Source organism: Leptidea sinapis, chromosome 46 (assembly GCF_905404315.1).
Source record: "Leptidea sinapis chromosome 46, ilLepSina1.1, whole genome shotgun sequence".
NCBI lineage: Eukaryota > Metazoa > Arthropoda > Insecta > Lepidoptera > Pieridae > Leptidea > Leptidea sinapis.
In genome coordinates this window covers 1,050,596-1,076,450 of record NC_066310.1, presented here as the reverse complement: position 1 = coordinate 1,076,450, position 25,855 = coordinate 1,050,596, and positions in this window count along the sequence as shown.

Below are 25,855 nucleotides of genomic sequence, written 5' to 3'. Positions count from 1 at the left end.
CTCCCCGTGATAAATGCGGTAGAAGATGCAATGCTAGAGAATCAAGCCATGGAATGGAAGAAGCTGGTACTGGGGAGCACCCGCCCAGAGGTGAGAACAGTACTCCATGTGAGGCTGAATTTGCGCCTTATAAAGTTGCAGGCGGTGGCTTTTAGTGAAGTACTGTCTCGCCTTACTGAGTACACCAAGCTTTTTAGAGGCCAGTTTGGCCTTCTCTTCCAAGTGACCACGGAACTGAACGTCGCTCGATATATCGACGCCAAGTATGCCAATACAGGCTGTGGCAGTTAGAGGAGTGATCTCGAATCGAGGGGATACGACAAAGGGAGACTTTTTAGTGGTGAACGCACAAACTTGTGTCTTCTTGGGGTTGAATTGGACTAAATTTTGTCGGCCCCATTCCGAGACTTTGCAAAGCATAGTCTCGATTTCAGACACAAGTTTGTTTCGGTTCTCGTCGACGCTATCCCGGGACATGTTGGCACGGCCGGTGTAGGAAGCATACCCCGTGCTGTCGTCTGCATAGCAATGAATATTGCTGATTTGCAGCATATCATTGATATGCAGAAGAAACAGCGTAGGGGATAGCACACAGCCTTGCGGGACACCAGAGTTTATGGGTTTTAAGTCGGAGCATGCACCGTTGATAACAACCTTGATGCTCCGATCAGCCAAAAAGCTAGTGAGTCATTTGCACAACTTCTCGGGAAGCCCATAGGATGGCAGTTTCGCTATAAGCGCATTATGCCACACCCGATCAAAGGCCTTCGCTATGTCCAAACTCACCGCCAACGCCTCTCCCTTCGACTCAACCGCTTGCGCCCATTTATGGGTGAGGTACGCAAGAAGATCACCAGCTGAGCGACACTGACGGAAACCGTACTGGCAGTCGCTGATCAGCTGGTGCCCCTCTAGGTATCCCAAGAGCTGGTGGTTGATGATCGACTCCATTACTTTGGAGAAAATGGAGGTAATGGCAATGGGGTGGTAGTTGGACGGATCTGAGCGTACACCTTTCTCAGGGATCGTGTGCACTAAAGCATAATTCCATTCCATAATTTCGGGACTACGCCTGATGAGTAGGAGAGCCGGAAAAGACGGTTAAGAACCGGCGCCAGTTCCGGAGCACATGTCCGCAGCACTATCGGGGGAATGCCATCGGGCCCGCTCGATTTGTGAATGTCCAAGGTGAGAAGCGCCTTAAGCACGGCACCATGCCGGATTTTTACCTCCGGCATATATGAATCGCACCGCGGAATATGCGGTGGTGGTGCACCTTGGTCATCCAGAGTCGAGTTGGACGCGAAGAGGGAGCCCAGGAGATCAGCTTTCTCTTTCGCGTCATGGGCCAGCGAGTCATCATCCCTGTGCAGTGGCGGAATGGCTGGCTTGCAGAAGTTTCCTTGGACAGCCTTGGCGAGCGACCAGAACGCACGAGTTCCCGAGGGAAGGCGTGCAAGTCTCTCGCCAATTCTGCCAATGTGCTTCGACTTCGCGTCAGCAATAACTCTTTTGAAGGACCTGGAGGCATGATTGAAGTGTTTTTTAAGTTCGCTGGAATTCACATCCTTAGATACCACCGCATTGACCCAAGCCTGATAGCACTCCTGCTTTTGGCGAGAGGCTATTTTGCAGGAGCGGTCAAACCATGGTTGGGACCTGCCACCGATAGGCACAGAGGAGGATGGAGATGAAGAGTTCCATACCTTGCAGTACCACATCAGCAACAGCGTCAGCAGCAGCATCTGGATCTCCCAGCGAAAAACAGATCTGCCTCCACGGGTAGGATGCAAAAAAGCACCGCATCTCGTCCCACTCTGCTGACCTATAGTGCCACATGCGGCGACAGCTTAAGAAGCGGGGCCGTGTTAGGCGCGTGATCGGCACGGTGCTCCGGATCAGGCAGTGGTCCGACGATCCCAGAGGAGGGTCAACGGAAACTAGGTAGCCATCCGGATGTGAGGTCAACAAAAGGTCCAACAGTGAAGGCGTATGATCTTGCACATCTGGGATTCGCGTTGGCGCAACAACCAGTTGCGTTAGACCATATGCTAAGGCGAAGTCGTGAACAGATCTCCCTGCATGATCGGTGGTACGTGAGCCTAGCCATTCGGCGTGGTGGGCGTTAAAATCGCCAAGAAACACGATCTCTGCAGTGGGGATCTGCTCCAACACGGAATCTGTAGCCATTTGGATGTGTTCGAGGAGCCGGTCAGTCTCTGCGTTACCGCTATGGGACCTATACAGGCATGCGTAGATTCGCGGATGGTCATCGCAGTCTACACGCAGCCAGATGATGGATAGGTCCTGTCCTTCAAGAAAACTCAGGCGTCGAGAACAGACATCCTCCCTGACGTAAACGCACACGCCAGCCCGTGGTATAAAGGAGTATTCCAAATTATACCCCGGGTAGGAAAGGTAAGATGAATCAGCCAGGGAGGATATCTGTGTCTAGGTTAAAAAGGGCAGGGCCGGCTTCGCCGTCTCCAGGTTAAAGTGGACGGCATTTAAATTTGAGCGAAGCCCCCTGATGTTGCAAAAGTCCACAGCGAGTGTGGAGGAGGGTGGTTTGAGCCTCCTGCTCTGTTTGCCCCGAGTCAGCGCAGATTTGCCCCCTCCAGAATACGCGGGGCAGCCTGGGCAACCACTGTTAGGTACAGGCCCTAATTGTGGACGCCCAGGGACGGATTCTCCAGGGCTGCATAGCCTGGTACCGTCCTCTTTTTAGTCTGTGCTGCCATTTGTATTTGGGAGGGGGGGTGTAGGCCTGCTCACCGGACGAAACACAGCGGCATAGCCGCTATTTCACGCCAGTTTCGAGTGGGGAGTGGTATTACTCCGGGCGTGCCGGCCCAATTCGGTTGTGTCCGTGAGGACCCAACATGGCACTACCACTCCTAATTTCATTGATGGTTCACTTCCTCGTAGTCATTGTTTTTACGTCACGTAATTAGTCATATAAGGTAATGTAATTATAAGTTAAAATATAAATTATTATTATGTATAGTATGTGTATTGTACGTTTATTAAACAAAAACTGTTCGTGCTATATATCAGCTTAGTTATTGACAGTCTCTCAAAGAAAAATAAAAAAAATATATTGTGATACAGCTGAATATCTGAGTGATCCGACAGCCTGGGACTAGATAATGATTATTTTATAGCAATAGCAATGACAGTATAATATTGTATATTTTGATTAAAAAGAGCGCAAAAAAAGAATGCTGGGAGAGTTTCTCGCGACACTGCGCGCTGCAGCGCCATTTGTTACCTAAGCGGTAGCAGTATCTAGTATATTAGAAATGACATCAAAAATAATTCTTAAGTAATCCATTTTGTGAAAATAAAAGCCTTTTATGCCTTTTATGTTTATTTGATTTATTTACATTTAAACGTCTGCTTACAGATTGAAGATATCTTAAGCTATTATAACAGTTAGTAATATGACATCAAAAACATAACTTGCAAGAAAACCAAGCCTTGCAATTCAGTTCTTTTACCGTATAAAGTTGTGAGATTCATGTAATACCAAGTAGCTCAATTTATTCACTCCCTACTTAACGGTCCTTTTGTCTTAAGTTATTACGTAATAAACCTAGCAACATCTAATAACGACCACATCAATTTGAAAAATCCTTTATGTTTTAAATAAGTGTCCCACTAAGATAAAAATAAATCTACGTTTAAAATAACCACCTCCAAAAAATAAAAAGTATAAAATGGCTATATAATATAACCCGCAATACATTTAATATTAATAAAATAAAATATTATTAATTGTTTACGCTACCTATTGATAGATTTGAAGTCTTTGTATATGTTTGCAAATAATGGCGAGCAAATTATTCAGGTGCCTCATCATATAAAATCTAACTATGATTAATTTGATACTTTCTTTAAACAAATGTGTATAAGATTTATTGGTGATAAAACCATAAACACTATTTATACCACAATACGAGTTACTCGATTAATCATGCATTCCATCATTAGATATTTTTTTTTTATATTTGGACTAATCAGGAAATATAAGTTCCCAGAATGAAAAAAAATATACAAATTAGTATTTATGCGACGGGGACGGGGGATTAGGGAAGTTTTCGCATGTCTTCGTCTATCGATCATAGAAGAGCACTTATTTTACATTTAACTTTCAAAACCTGAATATTGTTTAAAAATTTTTTTTTGTTTAAAAAAATAATATATTATACTTCATCATCTTTCTGTTTCTTCAGACTTTCTTCAATTTTTGTGCCCCATTTTTCATGGAAGACGAGCACAATCGAGCGTATGTGTCTATTACTGATGCAATCCATCAATTCTTTTGCATCACCAGAGGAATCACAATAGCGTTGCCTTCGCTTTTTTGAAGACCCCGCGTGACCGCTCGAATTGTCGGGGACTCAGTACATATGTCTACTGTGACTCAGTGGTCTGTGAACAGCTGGATCACTTGGCGTTGTGTAGAGACGTCGCTTCATTGTGTGATTTCTACCGCATTTATCACGGGGAGTGTCCAGAAGAGCACCTGATTCCTGCCGCCGAAATCCACCTTTGCACGACACGCCACAAGTTAGGATAACATCCCCACCATCTGGATGTGTGGCGGTTCTTCTCAGTGCGGTTTTCAAGGAGCTTTCTTCCACGTACTACAAAGCTGAGGAATGAACTTCCTTGTGCGGTGTTTCCGGGACGATACGACATGGGTACCTTTATTTGCTTAAAAAAAGCGCGCATGCCATCCTTGAAACTAGTACATGGTCTACCATAACTTTCTAAAGTTCCTTGAAGAAATCTGTATGAATGCCTCACATCCAGATACTGAAGATGATATTATAGTTTGAAGCATGTCATGTGAAGATTAATGATTAATAATAATATCTACTGTATGATAACTAAATAATGTATGTGTTTATAAAATCATGACAAACACTCCGTCAAGGCATTTGAACACATTTGTAAATCAATAAATGTTACGTTTATCATGTAAGAGATAACAAATAAAAAAGATATAATAAGCAAAAAGCTACAAACTAGAATAGATTGAATAATAAAAACTTGTATAGAGTGTCTTGCAGCCACCGGGAGCGGGCTAGCGTACGAGTATGGCGTAGCTGTACGAGTATGGCAGGACATATTAACATGATATCATTTATCATAATTATCTTCTCATTTGCAGACTCCGACTGCGATATTGTTTGCGAATTGTGAAACATCTGTCTGGGATAAAATACATGCAATATCTTAAGGCTCTCTTTATATACCTACATATGTATTTTTGTAGACTTATTTGTTGTTTGAAGACAGAGGTTAATGCGATCATTTTCCAGATTGCATTACAATATGTATGTGCTCATACATTGGTATAAGGAGACAGCGTCATAGTATTTAAATGTATGTAGGAACGTACCTCTTAAAAAACAAACCTGTATTGTTCGTACACCTTTTTTGGCCAAGACGTTTACAGAAATGAACCACTAACTAGCTTCAAGCTATACATAAAGCGAGTTTCTGAATAAACTTTATCAAAAGGTATCATTTAATTTTGTTTCATTTAAGTCTTTTAAACTTTATTTGCTGTTATATTATATTAAAATCATCTAATAATTATACATACATTTTATCATGTTTTTCTATAAGGTTGCTTAAGTTCGTTTATTTTAATTACTGTCCTCGTTCTTGTAGTAGTAGTCTGGGTTGTAAGCCTGCGAACGACACCAGATCCTCCAGAGTTCGACGTGGGACTATCCAAATCACCATTGAGTATTCTTTCGCCATTATTTTACTATCGCAAACGATACCTCTTAAAAAATACAGTCCACTTCTTCTTCTAAGTAACTAAATATATCAAATCACCTCTAACCACGCCGCAACACTAGGTTTAAACCTCTTATCAAACATCATCAACAGTAGATAGAATTAGATAAGATTATCATATTTCTTAAGAAATTTTAATTAAGTTACTGTGTTGAACATTCTAACGCTACAGAGGTAGCGTCGGGTGGATCAAGGAAAGTAGAGATTCTCTTGGCTTGCTTTAGATGCCTCTGTCTCAGACGTGTATTAAGTTGTTTTGTTTGAACAGAAATACTAACACCACTGTGGGACTGGAGAACGTAGTATTTTAGACTTGATAATTAATTCCAAGTAGACTCAAAATATTCAATTTATGAGTTTTGATAATGCACGCCTCGGCTTTCTAAAAATCTTTGGAACATTTAAAATGTACAAAATTTCAAAATGATTGCTATAAACGTTCATACAAAACCTTGGGTATGGAGTGACTGTTCCCAGGCTACTTATTGAATTAATTGTATTGCAGTGCAATATTGAGGACCTCTGATGTTCTTGCCCGTTCTTCTCAGGCCTGACGTATATCTCTTCAAATGGGTGCTAGATTTTGTCGTTGAATAACTTATTTTAAAATCCTATTTTTAGTTTGTGTTGGAATCGTTCTTCATCGAATCTGCACCGCATAATTATAAATGTAAGGCCGAGGAGCAATCACCTACCATCATCTGTTGATGAAAGAATTTAAAATATTCACTGCTGCCTGTCTCTTGCAATTCTATTGAGTTGTTTATATATTTTTAATACCTAAAAGAGAAATCAACCTTCGTTTATAGAACGAAATCTAGTTAGAATGAAGTCCAATTAAGCGCTGCACTTAAGTTGACAATAAATGAAGGTAGTTCGTGCAGCTAATATGGTTTGAGCAGTGTTCATTCGTAAACATGTATATAGTATACAGATGTACACTCGCGCTCAACAAGCCCGCTCCATGTAGTTTCGAGACATCGCTGACTCGGAGCTGCGAATCGTAAAATGGATATGGTGATTTATTAACGTTATTTTTTATGGACGTGGTAGTATTATTATTATTTCATTCTTAAATAATATTAAATATATACATATAATGATATATCTATTGAATACAAGTAGATGTTAGTTTTCCTGACATTCTCCTGCCTACACCTAACAAAGATAGTGCTGTTTTGTGAATTAATCAAAAGCCGTCTTTGACCAAATATATACTTAGTTTAAGGAAAAAGTTTTAAGTATAATAAGATAAATATGAGCACAAACAAACGTGTGGCCAAATTATATTATGTGTTTTTAGGAAAACTTTGTCAGATACTTTCTACAATACCACCTATCCAGTTCTTCATCTTGATAGGTGAGAGAACACATTAAGAAGAAACAAAAACTAAATATTAAATTCTAGTTAATAAAAATAACTTATAAAATTAAAGTCTAGATACATATAGTAAATTATAAGGAACCCTATTACATGGGGCTCACTAAAAGTTTTGCACTTCTAGCTAATCGGAACTATTTGAATTTCCCGCGGATTGCCTATGAGACAATTCGAAGGCTATTGGGGATTGGTATGAGACAAATTGAGAAAATTTTACACGAAGAATTGAAAGTTCGGAATCTTTGTTGTCGTTGGATCCCTCATGAACTGACAACGGAGCAGAAGCAGGCTCGCCTGGAATGGTGCTCACAAATGCTAATGAAGTACGACCACGGGCATTCTGATGCTGTTGATAATTTTAAATCAATTGTTAAGGCACTTTAATTCGCATAATTTATTGCATTGTAAACAGTTTGCTTTTACTAGGGGTAGTTCAACCATTGACGCTGGTGTCGAGTTGATATCACACATTTTTGATGCTTGGGAAGAATCGCACGACCCTCTGGGCGTTTTCTGTGATTTGTCCAGGGCATTTGACTGTGTACATCATGAGACATTGATCAGGAAACTACACCACTATGGTATTAGGGATGTTGCCTTAGATTTTCCCTCTTCCTATTTGAGTGGTAGATTCAAATTCAAATTCAAACATTTTTATTCAAGATAGGATTTAAAATCACTTATTGAACGTCAAAATCTACCACCCATTCAAAAGAGACTGCCTCAGACCTGAGAAGAATAGGCGCAAAGAGTCCAAAGAGTCGACGTGAATGGAAAGCGTTCCCCAGGATCAGCGGTTAATTTAGGTGTGCCACAAGGCTCAATACTTGGACCATTTTTATTCTTAGTATACATAAATGATCTACCCCATTTTGTGAGGGTCGATCATGAGGTTGTGTTGTTTGCAGATGACACGTCACTTTTATTTAAACTTAAGCGACAACAAAACGTTTTCGACGATGTAAACAATGCGATCTCGAAGGTAGTAAAGTGGTTTTATATTAATAATCTTCTACTTAATGAGAATAAAACAAAGTGTATTAGATTTATACTACCAAATGTGAAACAAGTAAAAGCTACTATTATTATTAAAAACGAAGAATTAGCTCTCGTGGAGACCACTGTATTTCTAGGTATAGCCCTCGATAATAAGCTTCAGTGGGGCCCTCATATTGATACATTATCGAAGAAGCTAAGTTCTGCAGCATACGCAGTCAAAAAGATCCGTCTCTATACAGATGTAGCCACAGCTAGACTAGTCTAATTCAGCTACTTTCACAGCATTATGTCTTATGGCATAACATCATCTTTGTGCTGCAGAAGAGGGCTGTACGTGTAATTTACAATATGGGTCCCAAAGAATCACTCCGTGAAAAATTTAAAGAGATAAGTATAATGACCGTCACTTGTCAATATATTTATGAAAATCTGATATATATTATGTGCACAGGAATATTAACTTGTTTAAGAAAAATAGCGATAGTCATAAGTTTAATACTAGGAATAAATATAAGCTTGCTGTTACTTAGTAGTAACAGCAAGCCAGGTAGTCCTGGCTCCATAAAGTTGATAAATCATTTAAAGGGCAATGTATACGCTTTTATAACAAACTCCCAAGTGATATGCTTTATCTGACAATAAACAAATTTAAAAATTCAATTAAAGGGAAACTTTATAAAAAAGCTTACTATAAAATAACGGATTACTTAGATGATAAAAATTCTTGGGAATGAACATGCTGTAACTCTGTCTTAATAAAACAAAATATGTATTATAATTTTCTAGAGTAGGTATAAGTATATGTATTATTTTTTCAAACTACATTATGTAGCTCTTATTATTATAAGAAACCTTAAATTGACGATTCAAAATGATCAAATCTGATTTCAATGAATAAAGATATTTTGACTTTGACTTTGTTAAAATGTCATAACATTGTCACAGGAGACGAAACGTGGATTCATTGTTTTAATTCCGAAAAAAAAACAGCAATCTTGTGAATGGGTGTTTGAAAATGAGAACAGGCCCACAAAAGTGAGGCAGGCGAGAAACGTTGGTAAAAAAAAATTATCACATTTTTTTTTTCTCAGATATCGGTCGGGTCTCATCTGCACAATTCCACTTGAAGATCAAAAGAGTGTTAATGCGAATGGTATTCTACGATTTGTATACCCAGGGTGTTAAAAAAAGTTAGCGAAAGACGACCAAAACGCCGCGTTGATGTACGAGACATCATGACAACGCTTCTTCACACACGGCCAACAAAACTAAGTCATTTTTAGCTTCCGAAAAAGTACAACTCGTCACCCATCCTGCACATAGCCCCAACCTAGCACCTTGTGATGTCTGTATTTTCCCCAAAATCAAAGATTTGATGATTTGAGGTTTCACTTTTACCAATTCCGAAGAGGCAGTGATAGCGTTCAGTCAGCACGTAGAAAACATGCCTTCAGATATGTGGTCCTCCTGTTTTAAAAATGGTTGGATCGCATGAAAAAATGTTTAAAATGTAAATTACAGCTCGTTGACAGAGTGATAAATTAATTTATCCACTGTTTACTGCTTCCTTTCCTTATTCTAACTTTATAAACTAAGTATATATTTTGCTTTTTTAATTTTATTTTAATCGTGCCATCGTTCCCTGGCACCACGTTAGAATACATTTTGTGGCAATAATTTTTAAAAGTCGGCAACGGAGTCAATTTAAAGTAAGATTGTTTGCTAACTTTAATATTATGTAAACATATTTCAAAGTAGTATATAAAAAATGCCTCCTCCATGATCGATACTCACGGGTTTCAACCCGCGACAGTAGTGTTTGTCCCGGAATTTCCCGACTCCCCCAATTAATTACCCGACCGTTCCCTCGACGATTTAACTTGTAAACGAGTGCATACTAACGCTCGGATTGCATAGCGATAATACAGCGTTGCGGATCTTAAGGGAATTTTTAATTACGAAGGGCTCTGAGTAGACCTTGAAAATTACATTTTTTGTTTTGGTTGAGTTTGGGGTTCTAGACGCTCTCATTAATGCTGGCAGTCTATTGTTACTTGGTGCTCGAGCTGCTCAGATATTGTGGTGCGGGATATATTTAAAGGCGTGTTGGTATAACGAGACGTAGTGACTTATTTTTAGGGCTTCTTAACTCTGTTACTACGCAGGAAATTCGTTAGTCTGTCTTGGTCATATTTCTCTGACAAAAGAACGCAATAGCTAAATGAATATCTGTTATACATAGGCTGGTTTAAATAAAATCTATAACATAGGTAATTCATTGCTTACAATAAAAAATAATTTATAATTTGTTTGCACTAAATCAAGGATAAAATTGTACCTCAGACTTTTTTAATGTGGACAGATAGAGGGTAGAAAACACCTCACGATTTTGTACTGTAAATTATTTTGAGCATTATCTTACAATATTTTACTTACGATAATTACTACTAGTTGATAAAACTTATAATCATCATTATAACATCGACTTATAACTATCAGCCACGGAAACAGTTTTTTCGCGTATAGTATTTATAAACTTATATCTAATATAATCATCTATATCTATATTATCTATATCTTTTCCGGCTATTTTTAAATGGTTTTTATTTAATTTGTAATCGGTTCATTTGGTTTGATCTTTTCCGATTCTTTATCGAGACGTAACGAAACTAAATCATTTTGAAAAGATTGATAACTGGAGATAAAATGTGTATCACGTACGATAAGTACGTCCGAAAAAGGTCATGGTCAAAGATTGGTCAGGCTTCACAGACTGTGGCAACATCCGGGTTAACTCGCAATGTGGTGATGATTTGTGCCAACAATCGATGATATTGAGGCAAGAAGTGAAGAGAAGAGAAAGCAGCCGGAGTTGATCAAAAGAAAGGTTGTGGTTTTTCATCATGATAACGCACAGCATAGACCAAAAACATCTTCAGTCATAGACCACACAACATCTTCAGTCACTCAGCAACAATTAAGCGAGTATGGCTGGGAGGTGTTATACATAATAGCTTTAAGGGTAACTGTATACACTTTTATAATAAAGTCCAGCCAATAATCAGGCATTATCTAAATAAATAAAATGGCTCTGTCGTAAATCCTAGTACTGCACAGCTGAATATCTAAGTGATCGGACAGCCTGGGACTAGATTATGATTACTATATAGCAATAGCAATGACAGTACAATATTGTATATTTTTATTAAAAGGAGCGCAAAAAAAGAAAGCTGGGAGAGTTTCTTGCGCCGCTTCTTCTCTCTTAGAGCACCATTTGTTTCCGATGCGGTAGGAGTATCTATTGAAGAAAAATATTATATATATAGTAATGACATCAAAATTTTTATGCCTTTATGCATCCGCCATATAAATGATATTGATAATGATATTCTGACGTTGCACCATCAGATTTTCACCTGTCTGCTTCAAATTTTTCAGGCAGTTTCTCGCTAACAGAGTTTTTTGATCAGAATTCCCAAAACTTCTACAGCAATATCACTAACTAGAAGATGGCAAAAATTTATCAAACAAAGTAAAATAACATTAATACTGTAATAAAATATGAATTATCTTATAGATTACTAGCTGACCCAGCATTAGTGATATGAAAAATAGATGTTGTTAGATTCTCAGATATCTCTCTACTACTACTACTACTCAGACTCTATACGCACACAAATTTCATATAAATCGGTTTAGCCGTTTCGAAGGAGTTTGGTAACAAACACCGCGATATGAGAATTTTATATATTTGATGTCTTAAGTTTTTATATTAGCTTTCACCAATATAAAAGAATGGTTTTATGCACATTTTTTTTTACTTTTTTTTTATCGAGATTATAGTTTGGTATTTCTTATTATTCAAATAAAATTATGAGGTATACACACCTTATCTCCTTTTATTCTCATTAAAACCTTTTTAAAGATAAGCTTTTAATATTAGCTTTTATGAGATACATATTTCTTAAGTTTATAGAACCAATAAACCAGAATTAAATTGATTCTCAATTAATTGAGAATAGTTTTAAGTCAACGGAGGAAAACATTAACACAAACCCGCTTATATACTCGTGTATAGCGATGGCACTCAGGGAGCATTTACTTTGAGATAAAAACCACTAAAGTGGACACGAACAGACAAAATAAACTATTTTTACTCAACATAACAGAATTAGTTTTCATTTGGCTGCAAGTGAATTTCATTAGCCGGCCCCTTAGCTAGCTTAAGCCGTATCTTAGCCGTTTTAAAGTGAACATTAATTGTAAATTAGTGCTGTGGTTCACAATTGCTGCTGTTTGTTACTTGTTTGCTAGATTTACTGTTCCCAGTTAGTTTCTGTAGCTTTCAATTAGCTGGAAATGTAGAATAGATTTAGGCTAATGTTTTCATAGACGGAACACGGTAAGTAAGACAAAAAACGGTCATGTTCAGGCACTTTTAGAAACTAGCAAGGATTTCGGACGCTTTTTCATAATAATAATAATATTGACACACTTTAACACAAATTATCTTGCCCCAAACTAGGCATAAGCTGACTAGACAACGATGTATTTATAAGAATTTTTTCCGCCCTCAGGCTATTAAATAATAAGTTTAATTGTACAATGTTACTTTGTTAATGTTACTTTAATTGTACAACATATTTTTTGATGGAAAAAAATAAAGCCCGCTGAGTTTGTTGCGCCCGTTCTTCTCAAGCCTGAGGCATTCATTCTGGAATGGGTAGTAGTTTTTTGACTTTCAATAAGTGATGTCAAATCTTGAATAAAAATATTTGAATTTGATTTTAATAGTTAATTCTATGTGGGACAGTTTACATGCCGCAGGTGATACGTTGTGCTCTCGCTTCTTTTCAAATACAAACTTAAATGTGTTCGGCCGTATAAATATCTGTAGTAGTATTAGGCTTGGTACTGTCACTAATTTTATGATACGAAATAAGGTCTAACGCAATGTTCTTGTTTGTTATCGCAAACTATTTCATAGTCCGTAGTGCCTCCCCAGAATTCTATGCGATACAATACGCGACTAAAAAGTCGCAAAATATATAAGAGGTCGCTTAACTCTTCTTATTAATAATTATTATTAATTAGTGAGTTACACGTGCTGTATTTTATTAAAAGAAAGAGATCCGTAAGTAAGTTGCAATAATGTAAAAATAGGTAAACTTTGCTGTTAAATAAAGCAAGGCGTTACATTTACTACGGAGTGGGAGACCAGAGAATAATGTTTTAGTCCATTTCTTGCAATTGGCATTTCAATAACCAACTGTATGTTATCGTGAGTTCTTGAGAATAATATAGATTTGGAAATTATGATTGATAAATTAGTATGCAGATACGTGATAGATCGTAACGACATAAAATACAATGATTGGATAATAAAGACGGTTGTTATCAAAATTATAACTGATCTAGATTTTTATCATAACAGATCTGTAGAAATATTACAGTGATCCAATCAGTAAAATGAACTCGACCGGAACTTTCAAAAAGCAAACCTCCGACCACAAGTTCAGGATGAAATGTTCTATGAATCACCGAAAATATTCCCTCGAGAGTGGATCTTAACACCAAATACTTCCATTGATTGACATATATACATACTGTCTCCTGGAGGGGTAAGCAGTTGGTATAGGGGCTCTTCTTTCCACAATTAAACTACTTTATTTGTTACTGGAATTTGTCCTAACCAGCCCGCTCAGTTTTGGTACTTTTGATCCAGATCTTTCTTCAATCCATTGTTCGTTCAATGGCAAAGCTTAGGGTGTTAAGTCTCATTAGGCCAGTACTTTGACTTATTACGGCGCTCAACGAAACAAATATTGCTTGCAAACTTAACACAGAATAATACGTTCCGCCATAATATCCATTGAGACATCATCATGTCCAAAGAAGTCTTTCATTGCTACTGTGGTTCTACATATTCTAACTAACAAGATGTTTTAGTCACACAACCGAACCATCTTTACTTTCACTGACTCCGTCTATCTTATCTTAAATCTGAGAAAATAGACAATGTATTTTTGTTAACAAGAATTATTGCAAGCTATTTAATTCGAAACAAGATTAACAGCGGATTCGTAGAGTAGTTTTAAATTACGAAATATTTACAATATCAAAGCAATAGTTTATTATTAGATTACTTGAATTGATCCATGAATCCATTAATCCACTTTTCTAACTTGTGTTATATAATATGAACTAGGATATGGCGAAGGCGATATGTACCAGCCAAAGCTTTATTGTTTTTTTTTATGTTAATTTTAATATGTTAATAAGGAACGAAACGAGCAGGACGCTCAGCTGATAGTAACTGATACGCTCTGCCCGTTACAATGCACTGCCGCTCACTTACCCAGTAATTTCACTAACTTCGGCGCCCTTCAGAAATACAGTAATGCTTACACATTACTGCTTCACGGCAGTAATAGATGCCGTAGTGGTACCATTATCGAGCCGGCATCCTGTGCAAAGGAGCCTCCCACTGGCATTGGCGAGGTATTGTGTAAGAGAAGGACAAACGAGCGTGGGTCATCTGAGGGTAAGTGATTGTAACACCAGAAAATTCACAGGAACGTTGCCGACCTAATTAATTATCTGATAAACGTGGCAGACGAGGATCAGTAATATAGGTGTATAGTCTATGGCGAGGATTTTTATTCAAAATGGGATATAAATTCACTTATTGAAAGTCAAAAACTACCACCCATTCCAATAGGTATGCCTCAGACCTGAGAAGAACGGGCGCAACAAACTCAGTGGGCTTCTTTTTTTATATAATAATATGGATACAGCGTAAAATCGTACAATAATATTTATTATATAATAGCCTGTGGGCGGTCGCTCTAATCCCAGTCAGTGGTATCTTTAAAAAAGTCATTTATGTTATAGTAACCTTTTCAATGATCTTGTTGTAAAAGCATATAGAACGCCCCACAAAAGATTAATAACTCGATTTAACCGAGTAGTAGGTAGTCATGATAAGTTTATGTTTGTTCCTGGTGTTAACACTATAGTTTCGACAGTTTCTAGCAAATTCATTTATGTGGCTATGTGCTTACATAACATTATCAAGAGTATATTGAGAGGCAACAGTCAAGATGTTAATTTCTTTAAATGATTCACTCAATTTTTCTATCAAACGGTTCTATTCTCCCGAGACACCAACTTAATTGTCCAATGCTACAAGTAGAAGTACAATTTTAACGAAGCTATACTATAAATTATATACGACTCTCTTATAATAATTACAAATCAGCATTCAAACCACTGACGTCATAGTGAGTTTATTATTACTACTGATTAGTGATTTAAGAAACCCAACCGTCTATTATATTTTAGAAACTTCGATAAGCAAATATAATATCTACACTTTTGAAATAAGGCTCGTAATTGAAACGTAAGAAGTTCGAATACCCTTTTTTGTTTACGATATTGTCAGTTGTGAAACTCGGACAGGTAGATAGATCTAAGAATCGTTGCATGTTTTCTGTGAATTCCTTTAAAGTGGCAACGAGGAGTTTTTGTTATTTTTTTTTTTGGTAAAGAATAGTCGTTCAGCTGATTTGTGCATTGTCAAGTTATGCACTTGACAATGCACAACAACAAAGCAGATTCATAGCAATCCCTTACTTAGAATACGGGCACATGAAGTAAATATTTACATATTTTTCTAATTTAATGTTACACAGAAGAGCTTGACTAAGATAAAACATGTTAGTTTATTTATGTTTGGACTAGGATAATTCAGAGTTGAATATAAATCGTGTGATAAGATTATACTTATTATTTTTAATTATTACATTTTTATGTTTCTTAAATTTTAAGTAAAATAAAATAGAAATACTTATACAGGCGTCCATTTTCTAATTCTTCTTATCATTTGAAGTGTGATTGGCATGATAAAAAAAAAATTAAAATTCGTTAACTTTAATAAGACGCTTGAACCAACAGCAAAATATTATGAATGGATATTATGAAACCTAAAAATTAGAGCATACTATTAGAGTTGAAGCGGAAGAGAAGGCCAAATTGACCTAAATAGGCTTGGTGTGTTCAATAAGCCGAAACAATTCTTCACTTCAAGCCTCCTGCAAAACCAAGCCTGCAATTATATCAGGCACAAATTCGGCCTAACATGGAGTAATGATATCTGCTTCTTCTATTTGATCTCATACAACTAAGAGCAGTTCGACCACCGACGTTCATTCAACTCCGATTGTTGATTCTTTGGCTTTATCTAGAGAGATAGAGATCGTTGCATCTTCTACCGTTATTTAGATCAAAATGCGAAATTCCATCCACATCACGCATCAGCAATCCACAATCACGGTTTTTGCTCGGAACTTTTTGCAACACGCAGTCACTTTCTGCAATCATCTTCCAGCTACTGTATTCTTGAACCGATAATACGTTCAAGTCTAGAGTATACCTCCATGTCAAATACCAGAAACGCATCTCTTGACTTCTGGTATTGCTGGTGTCCCTGGGTGGGTGGGTGGCTTGCTTGAGTGGATGCTTGTAAATCTATCATGGTTTTAAGCCCATACTTAGACGGCGTTGGAAATTTACTGAAGTTCATCTGACGGCCTTTCCAGATTGCCATGGTACTTAACCTCCAAAACGTAGACTTCCTGTTTCAAGGCAATTAAAAGAACAGGTGATGCTTTTTATATTCATAACATACAAAAGTGGCAAATCCGGATTGGAAATATTTAACATTTTACAAAAGTGGAGATAAGAATTCATATAACATATTTGTCACCTGCCAGAGAGACGAGTGCAAAACCCGGTCATGGACATATGATATTTAAAATATAGAATGTGATTATTTTTGGGAGGGGAGCCTGCATCACTATAAAATCCCTCCCCAGTTTGGGGGTGGGGGAAAGGACTATAGGAATAATATTCTTGCTCTGTTAAACATAACATTTACTTAGGTCTCTACTTTTCGATTCTGAAAATAATTTTAATAGTACATGTATCGTATACAAATACTAAACACACTCACGAAAGTTTATCAGTAAAACCAATATCAACAAAGTCTTAACAAATACCAGATACAAATACTAGCCATTTATCCTTTCTATTTACTTATTACAGCACTGTAATTCATCTTCTAACTCCAGAGTTATCCTCCTGTCAGTCCTATCATCAATAGTTGCATCATCAAAAACACAATTCACAAATAATTTGTTAGTGCGGCTGGTTTATTTCGTTCAACTGTGAAAATTCATATGTTACATGACTGCACATTGAACGGAAAAGCATTCCTATGTGCAATCTGCCTGGAGAAGAGAAATTCACTTCTTGTTGCCGATCTATGTATATATTTGATCATTACCCTGTCATTTATATTCGATGTGGCAACATTCAGATCTCTATTCATAGAATTAATGAAAAGCGCTAATTTAATATAAAAATAAAAATAGTTTAATGCAAAACACACTCTATTGTAAATAAGCGATGTTACTAATCACTGAACTCTCACTGAATTAAAAAATTTTATTATTAATTTAATCTATTTTGTTAATCCTCCGACTCAAATATTACATTTGAGACTAAAGACTTAGTTTTTGGACTCTAATATGCCAAATATTACCTATGTTAATGCTATATTTATTGTTTTTCAAAGTATATTCGCACTATACTATTTACACACTTTTGTAAATTTTGGATCCATTGTATATGAATGAGTTTTTCAAAACTCATGCGTTAGCTTATTGAAATATGAGGACGCGTTTTGCTGATGAAGGATGACTTTGATGCGAGGACGCTTTATGTTTTTTTTTTCAGAATTCTGGCAGTGGCGTTTTAATATTCCGATCTACAGTAATTTATTTTGGTTTTGAAAGTAGTGTCACCATTTATTTCACTGTCAAACGAAGCAACTATTTTCTTACTAATGCCTCGACGTTTTAAAACTTTCGTAAGCAAATCTTCAAAATTAAAGGCCATTTCCGTTTATCAGCTTTTATCTTTCAGGTTCAGAGCAATACACCCAGGTTTTGTGACCATGTGTGTGTATATATGACTGTTCTCCATTACATTTTTTATCATTTTATACCACTATATAACAGTCACTTCTAGTAGCACTTGTACTCTCTTCTTTTGTACTTGGCTTATACTAACACCTAATACAGTCAATTTGAGAACATTAATTATTGTTTTTATCAGTTTCAATCTGTTGTCACCTGGTATCGATACCTATCAGACACAGCAATCGCCAGGCGATGATCACATCCACGTCTGAAGTCACTGAACCAGGAATACACAGAGAAACTAGATGGAGAGCTTCATCACGAAATGTCATTTATAGTCTCTGGGAACTTTATTGTTAAGTAATAATATCATAAAAAATCATGGCTTTAATATTGTCCCGAGTTAAATTTAATAATTAATTTTTAATACATTAATTAATTTTACTGCCGTCACACAATTTTTAAACACTCAATTACGATCACCGAAATGAAAATAAAAGATACTCTCGGTTGGTTTTATTTTCAAATGCCGTTATTGTTTTTTTTTTAATAATTTAATTTAAGTTTTACAATGGTATACAACGACTGCCCGTCTATAAACTTTGCTCATTTCTATCGGTTGGAGTCTGACGTTGATGCTGAAATGCAAATATGACTTTTGAATTTTAGACCCACATTCTAGCGCTCTACAAAGCGCAGGTCCGGCCGCACATGGAGTATTGCTGTCATCTCTGATCTGGCGCACCCCAGTATTAGTTCAGTCCATTTGACCGCGTGCAACGCAGCTCGAACAGAGCAGTTCGAACGGCTGGATCACTAAGCGTTGCGTAGAGACGTCGCTTCATTATGTGTCTTCTACATTGCATTTATCATGGGGAGTGTTTCCCAAGAGCTGTTTCATCTGATTTCTGCCGCCGGATTCGCCTTCGCAAGACACACCACAAATTAGGATATCATCCCCACTATCCTAATGTGTGGCTTTCCTCCACAGTGTCCTTTTCAAGGAGCTTTCTTCCACGTATTACAAAGCTGTGGAATGAGCTTCCTGGTCGGTGTTTTCGAGATGATACGACATGGGACTTTAAAAAAAAAGCGAATACACCTTCCTTAAAGGCCGACAACGCTCTTCCTCGTGATCATGATCACCTAACACCTGGTGACCCGTACGCTCATTTGTCCTCCTTTTCCATAAAAAAATAAGACGCTTTAATTAACTTAGTAAGGATTGGTAGATACATAAATTCATTGCCTTTTTTAGTCATGAGGCAGTAGTTAGCAAGTGTATTGAGTTTCGGTTTGAAAGGCGCCGATTACATCGATCTCATTTATCTACGTGACAGAATGAAGTGACTATACAGAATGCCTGTCTCCATTCCGAAAATTCTAATTCACACTTAAAGTATTAATATTATGGATTCACGTATTAGCATCAACATAACTTCTATTTACAAATGTAATGATATTGTATTACAATTGCATCGTACAAAATACCTTTTGTAGTAGAGGCCGCTGACCCTAGTGATATATGAAACGCCCTTCGAAGCTCGAAGGGTAAATAAGCTCGCTTTAAACGCACATTTCACAGACGAAACAATTCAATACTATGAGAAGTTGTATTATTAATACAATAAATGTAATACGTTGTTTTGCTCAGTCTAAAAAACTGTTGAATAAAAGATTTCATAAAACGTTTACTACAAAACCTGTGATGTAAAGAGTGCTCAAAACAGCTCGTACTCGTATATGACAGATGTACTAAGTACAGCTGATGTTAATAAACCACAGCTTTTAACAAACTATAGCTTGCAGCTTCATAACAGAATACGAGAGTATGTTAATCTGTACTGTTATTTCTGTACGTAATTTTGTTCTGAATAATTTCTAAGATAATAACCATGTCATATATTCCATAAAATTATTACATGGAGTATTTTCGGTAAACAACAATTTGCACCTTATAAATAAAAAAGCTGTTGTTGTGAGTTTTAGGATTTCTGATAGTTATCAGAAATCCTAAAAGACGAGTGTTGTAAAATAGTTTTTACGTAAACCTGTGAAATAAAAGAAACAGGTACCTTCTTGTAAGCTACGAGGGCAAACTCAGATGAAAGATCCCTTCGAAATCATAAAGCCACGCACACGTACGAGGCCGTCACATGCCACGGTGGATGTTTGCGTGAGTGTGTGTGTGTGTGTGTCAGGTATCAGCTGTTCCGCCCATATGACTTCAAGGACACCAGCGGAGTGAGTTTTTGTTAGAAATACTTGGAAAGATAAACGAGTTCGGTGTACGGGGCTGATGTCTGCCTATTTCTGTAATCAATTGTAATTATAAAGCAACTTCAACTTATAAAAGCATTACTATAAGAATTTCAAACAAATAAGGAGTTATTTTTTAATCTTGTTAATTATTTAAAGCAGCCGATGGTTTCCTAAAATGTAATCAGGTCTGATTTCGGTCATTAAAATAACGAAAGTATAATGTAGTTTGGAAGCCGCATTGAGCTTTAATCAACTATTTTTTCTTCCATTTATTATTCAAAACTAAAAAAGTTATACTATGTCTAAATACCACAAAAACCCTTATTAGGGTTTATCTGGGTAGGTTATCGCTCGCCACTCCTACGTGACATTACAATTATTATTACCTACATATTGGTATTTTAATATCTACATTAATCTACACGTTAATTATCTTTGTTGTACTAAAAAATATTTTTTTAATAATTAAGTAATAATTTTATAGATTATCTGACAATCTATTTATTTATATTTGGTAATAGTTTATTAAGCGTTCATGTACCATGTTTTATTTTGATCAATATTCACAACAGTTTTTGCCTCAGGGGATATACAAGAGAGTTGTACTGGTAGAGTTTGTAATGCCGTTTCTTCTCTTTCAGAGCGCCATTTGTTTCCGAAGTGGTAGTAGTGCATTAATTGAAATTGAAATAAGTTCCTTTCATATGATTAAAGCCTTCAAAGGTAATTTTTATCAATTCCTTTAGTTTATATATGTGTTTATATAAATATGAGACCACGCTATCATTTTAATTATTGTTAATTTCATCTTCATATCAATTGACTAGATAGAGACTAGAGATTGTTAAGTAATTCAGAGTAAATAATATAGAGACATAGTCTGTTTAGTATATAAAAATCATACAAGTTTTATTTATTATTCGTGGTATATAGATAATTTATTTTAACTGTATTTTATGATTGATAGTCTGATTATAATTTTCATAGAATAGAAATTAGCTGATACCTGACCGATACTAAATGATTTTTTTGTGATTATTTAGTTTCAATATCAGCTCGAATGAAACAGTGAATTACCTAGCTTAGGCACAGTGTTGAATAGCTTTTAAGCTATTTTTTTTATTTATATTTTTTTTTATAACTGTTGATATTTGACTTCTATGGAAGCAGTACTCGCTGTGTTTAGAGGAGTCAAAGTCATATATGTTTATATCATATATCAGATGTTATGTTTTATGAGAAAAAGTGACGAGAAGAATGAAACTTTCACATTGAGGGTCTTCGTAAATACTCTCGTCATGTGAGATGACGACATATTATTTTCACGCACATAATTAACAATATATGGTCCATCTGATTAAATTTTCCTTTAATTAACTATGATAATTTTTTACCTCTACTCAGGCGAGTACTGATTAATACTAAATCTATTTAATTCTATCTGTAAAATACATGTTTCTTTTTTAAATTGAACCGAAATTTTAAATGAATTTGACAATGACATTGACCATTGTTATTTTGGAACGTAAGATGATAAGTCACACCAGCTCAGCGTCAGCTTGTCGTTACTGCTTCACAACTGAAAATTTCGCCGCTGTTTTACACATTTAGCCGGTATTTCGTGTATTTTTTTTATATGTTTGAATTACTATTGTTTTCTATTATAACGGGCTAACAAACAGGTACCTGAGTTACTACAAATTATAATTGTAATTTGAAACGCCTGCAGTAATTAGTCACCCGCATCGCAATTATTATCTCGGCTCCTGTGTTTGTATGTGTGTCGAGTCCTCATAAAACCCTCTGGGTACACAATACACGCACACTAATAAAACATATACGATCAGCTGACTACACACACTAATACATCCATGATGTTGTTCCGTAATAAGAGGTTTCAAAAAAGTACAAGAGGTCACCCTACTACTTAGTCACCTAAGTAACTCTCAGCTACATACGAGATTTAACTGTAATTCAAAGCTTTTAAGGTTGAATATCTATTGCGATTTGTTGTGCGTAAAACTTTTTCGATTTCGATGCAAGTAACAAGTACTAGGGGAAAAAAGAAGGGTGAAAGGGAGGTATGTTCCTTTTCGTTTCCTTTTTAGAAGCGCGCTGGGAGTAAAGGTGCGGTATAATTGTGATGGTATGGAACGAATTTTTTGCGCTTCATAAATTTGTCGTAGGGGATGCCCGATGGTGGGTCCAGCTGACAGTAGTTCGTGTATTTTTTCGAGTGAAGTATAAGGTGATAAATCCAAAAAAGGCATTTATTTTCTCCAAATTGAGTCCTTTAGAATTCTTTTTGATGTCATTTCTGATATACTAGATACTACCACCGCTTCGGAAACAAATGGTGCTCTGAGAGAGAAGAAGCAGCGTAAGAATCTCTCCCAGCATTATTTTTTTTGCGCCAGGTCATCACACAAAGGTACTATATTTTGATATCAACAGCATTTGTGTTTTGCCGTTTGGTATCGAGACACTTGGCCAGTGGGGTTGTGATGCAGGAGGTCTATACCAAGTACTATCTTTGCCTCTCAGTAGAACTATTGAACAAGAGCGATGGCTGCTATTTCGGCGAACGGCCTTGGTACACTTCCTCGTAATGATAGTTTTTACTTGATGTAATCGAACAATGTATTGTAAATATAGTTGTAAGTACTATTCTACTGAAAATACATTATTTCAATTACCAGCGCAAGTATCTGGCTACCTTCAAAATTTTAACTAAAATAATTTTGTAGATTAGAGGTTATGTACCTTACATGTAGCTAATAACAAGTCAGTGTGTGTATTATATACTTACTGTTATAAATATAATACATTGCAAATATGTAGATATAGTTATTGAAATAATAAAAAAGCAACAATTTCTTTACCACAAAATTTTGTTAGCTTTGTATTTTGAAGTCTGTAATTAAGCTCGCTCTATTATTTCCAAGTTACTTCTGTAATTTATGTTAGACTTTGTGATTATTAAAAGAAATTTAAGGAGCATCTTGATATTAAATCAACATGTAACATATCGCCATATCTAAAACACCGAAGGAATAACATAGTTGTCTGCCGACAAGGAGGACATATATAGTTCAACTAGCTGGCCGGGCAAACGTTGTTTTATCATATAAACTATTTTTAGAGTTCGATGGTTTTTTCCTCCTTTTTGCGGAGCAAGCATGAATAGCTTGCAGATTTCTTTTCTACCTACTTCAAACTTCTTTTTTATTTTGGATAATTCACACAATATTATATAATTCTCAATTTATAGCCTATTTGTTATTCTGGTGTGTAAGCTATATTATTGTAAAGTTTCATCAAAATCCATTCAGTAGTTTTTGCGTAAAAGAAGTACAAACATACATCCAGACATACAAACTTTCACATTTATAATATTAAAAATATAAAAATATATATATTATACTAGTAGGATAATAACACATAGTTTCTTTACAATTTAGTACATGATTTGGTAATTGTATATCTTAAAAATTTTCAAATTATTTTTTTATATTTTAAGCAATCATAATTTGAGCATTCAATGTTTTTAATATCTCAATATTTCGTATTTTCAGTTGAATGAAGTCATTAGCGAGTAGCAAGTACATAGTAACCAATTTTTCACACAATGAAAACTCATCAAACTCAGTACTATTATATATTTTCTTTAAATAATATTTAATACAGTCAAGTCATGTCAAGTCAGCAATAATTGAATCCATCTCGATTCTCGAAGCAATAGTCAAAAACAGGACCTATTATTACTTCACATAAATCTCCAGAGGCAAAGACTCGCACAGCTGTTGCATCAGCTGATGTCGCACACAGGAACACGGTCGGGTGTGTGCTTGCGTGTGTGTGTGAGTGTGTACCGCAGCCACAAAAAACTACTCGTCTGACTGGTCTCTACACCATCCGTTCACCAAAGATTAAGTTAAACAGATACTATAAGATAGTAAAAACAATAAAGCTTTCCTCCTTAATCTTTAAGTTATTGTAATGAAGTACAAGGTGCTTATTTTGTAATATATTTAAAGATTTCCAGGTGTAAGTTTCTTATTATACATATTTTATTCAACTTTTATTATAATAAAAGATGAAACAGGCAATACGTTCTACCTGATGGTAAGTAAATACAGTACTGCTGATTATGGTTTTGGTTCTGGGAAACCCAAATTGCTGATTTTGATTCGATTGCTTGGTTGCACTTGTCACCTTGATAGATATCTTTAGTCATAGCAGTTTAGAAATATAACCAGGTATAGCCTGAACTCCTCAAACTAAAAAAGCTATTCGGGTTGATTCCAGCGGCCGAATTCCACCACCGGACTTTACGTGCAAAGTACTACCCGCATCACGTTCACGTCTGGCGTTCCACAGGCGTGCGTTTTGCAAGAAATATCTTGCCTCGTACAGCTACTTTGTGGAATCAATTACCGGCTGCGGTTTTCCAGAACCGATACGACTAAGGGACCTTCCATAGAGCATACTTCCACCTTAAAGGCCGGCAACGCATTTCTTGGCATCAGTTGTTGCGGATGTCCATGGATGGTTAACTCACCACTCCCCATCCTGTGAGCCTCTCAGCCACCTCTTATAAAAAAAATAATAATAAACAGTCTCTTACACACAACTGCTAGGAAGACTCCACTGGTCAACATTTAGCCTCGGGTTAGAGTTATACCAATATAATAATATATATATAATAATATACATACCAGAAAAATTTTTGGATTTCGGAAAAATAAAAAAAACAACACATGCTTGTCGATATTAAAAGTCCTGTTAACCTTATGGGTATAACCTTAACAGTTGAGTATCTCCATGAAATCATTTCCGAAATTTTTCCAATCATTTAAAAGTTACCTTTAAAATTGGTGACGAAATAGCTAAGCCGGAATTAAACTTTATTATTTAACATTAACACATGACTTGAAATAAATCTTTATGTAAAATTATTGTTCTTTTTTTCATGCTGACTATCTCTCTGAAAAATAGAAGCACTGGTTTCCTGTTGCTTTCTACTTCAGACATTTCTGGAGTTATTTAGACCTCAAGGTTGCTGTTGCCTCTTCGATCGGTTGTTCGAATACTACAACACTATTACATGGTCGCCAGAGCCTCGGCCGTTGTCTAGCAGGGGGTACCACGTTGGCCCGTTAGGTCAACGCCGTCCACTATTCGTATGGTCGAATCTGGTGGGGATAGATCATCCGCTCCAGATGCAACCATAATGCTGACCACGATCCTCAGACATGAGGGACCGACCCCAGAGAGAGACAGAGATATAAAGTTAATAAAAATAAATTAACTTGATTATACTCAACTATTAAATTAATTATCTACAAGTAGTAAATATCATAAAGATCTGCAGGTAAGGTGCTTATGAAGGCAATGTTATATCTTTGTATGG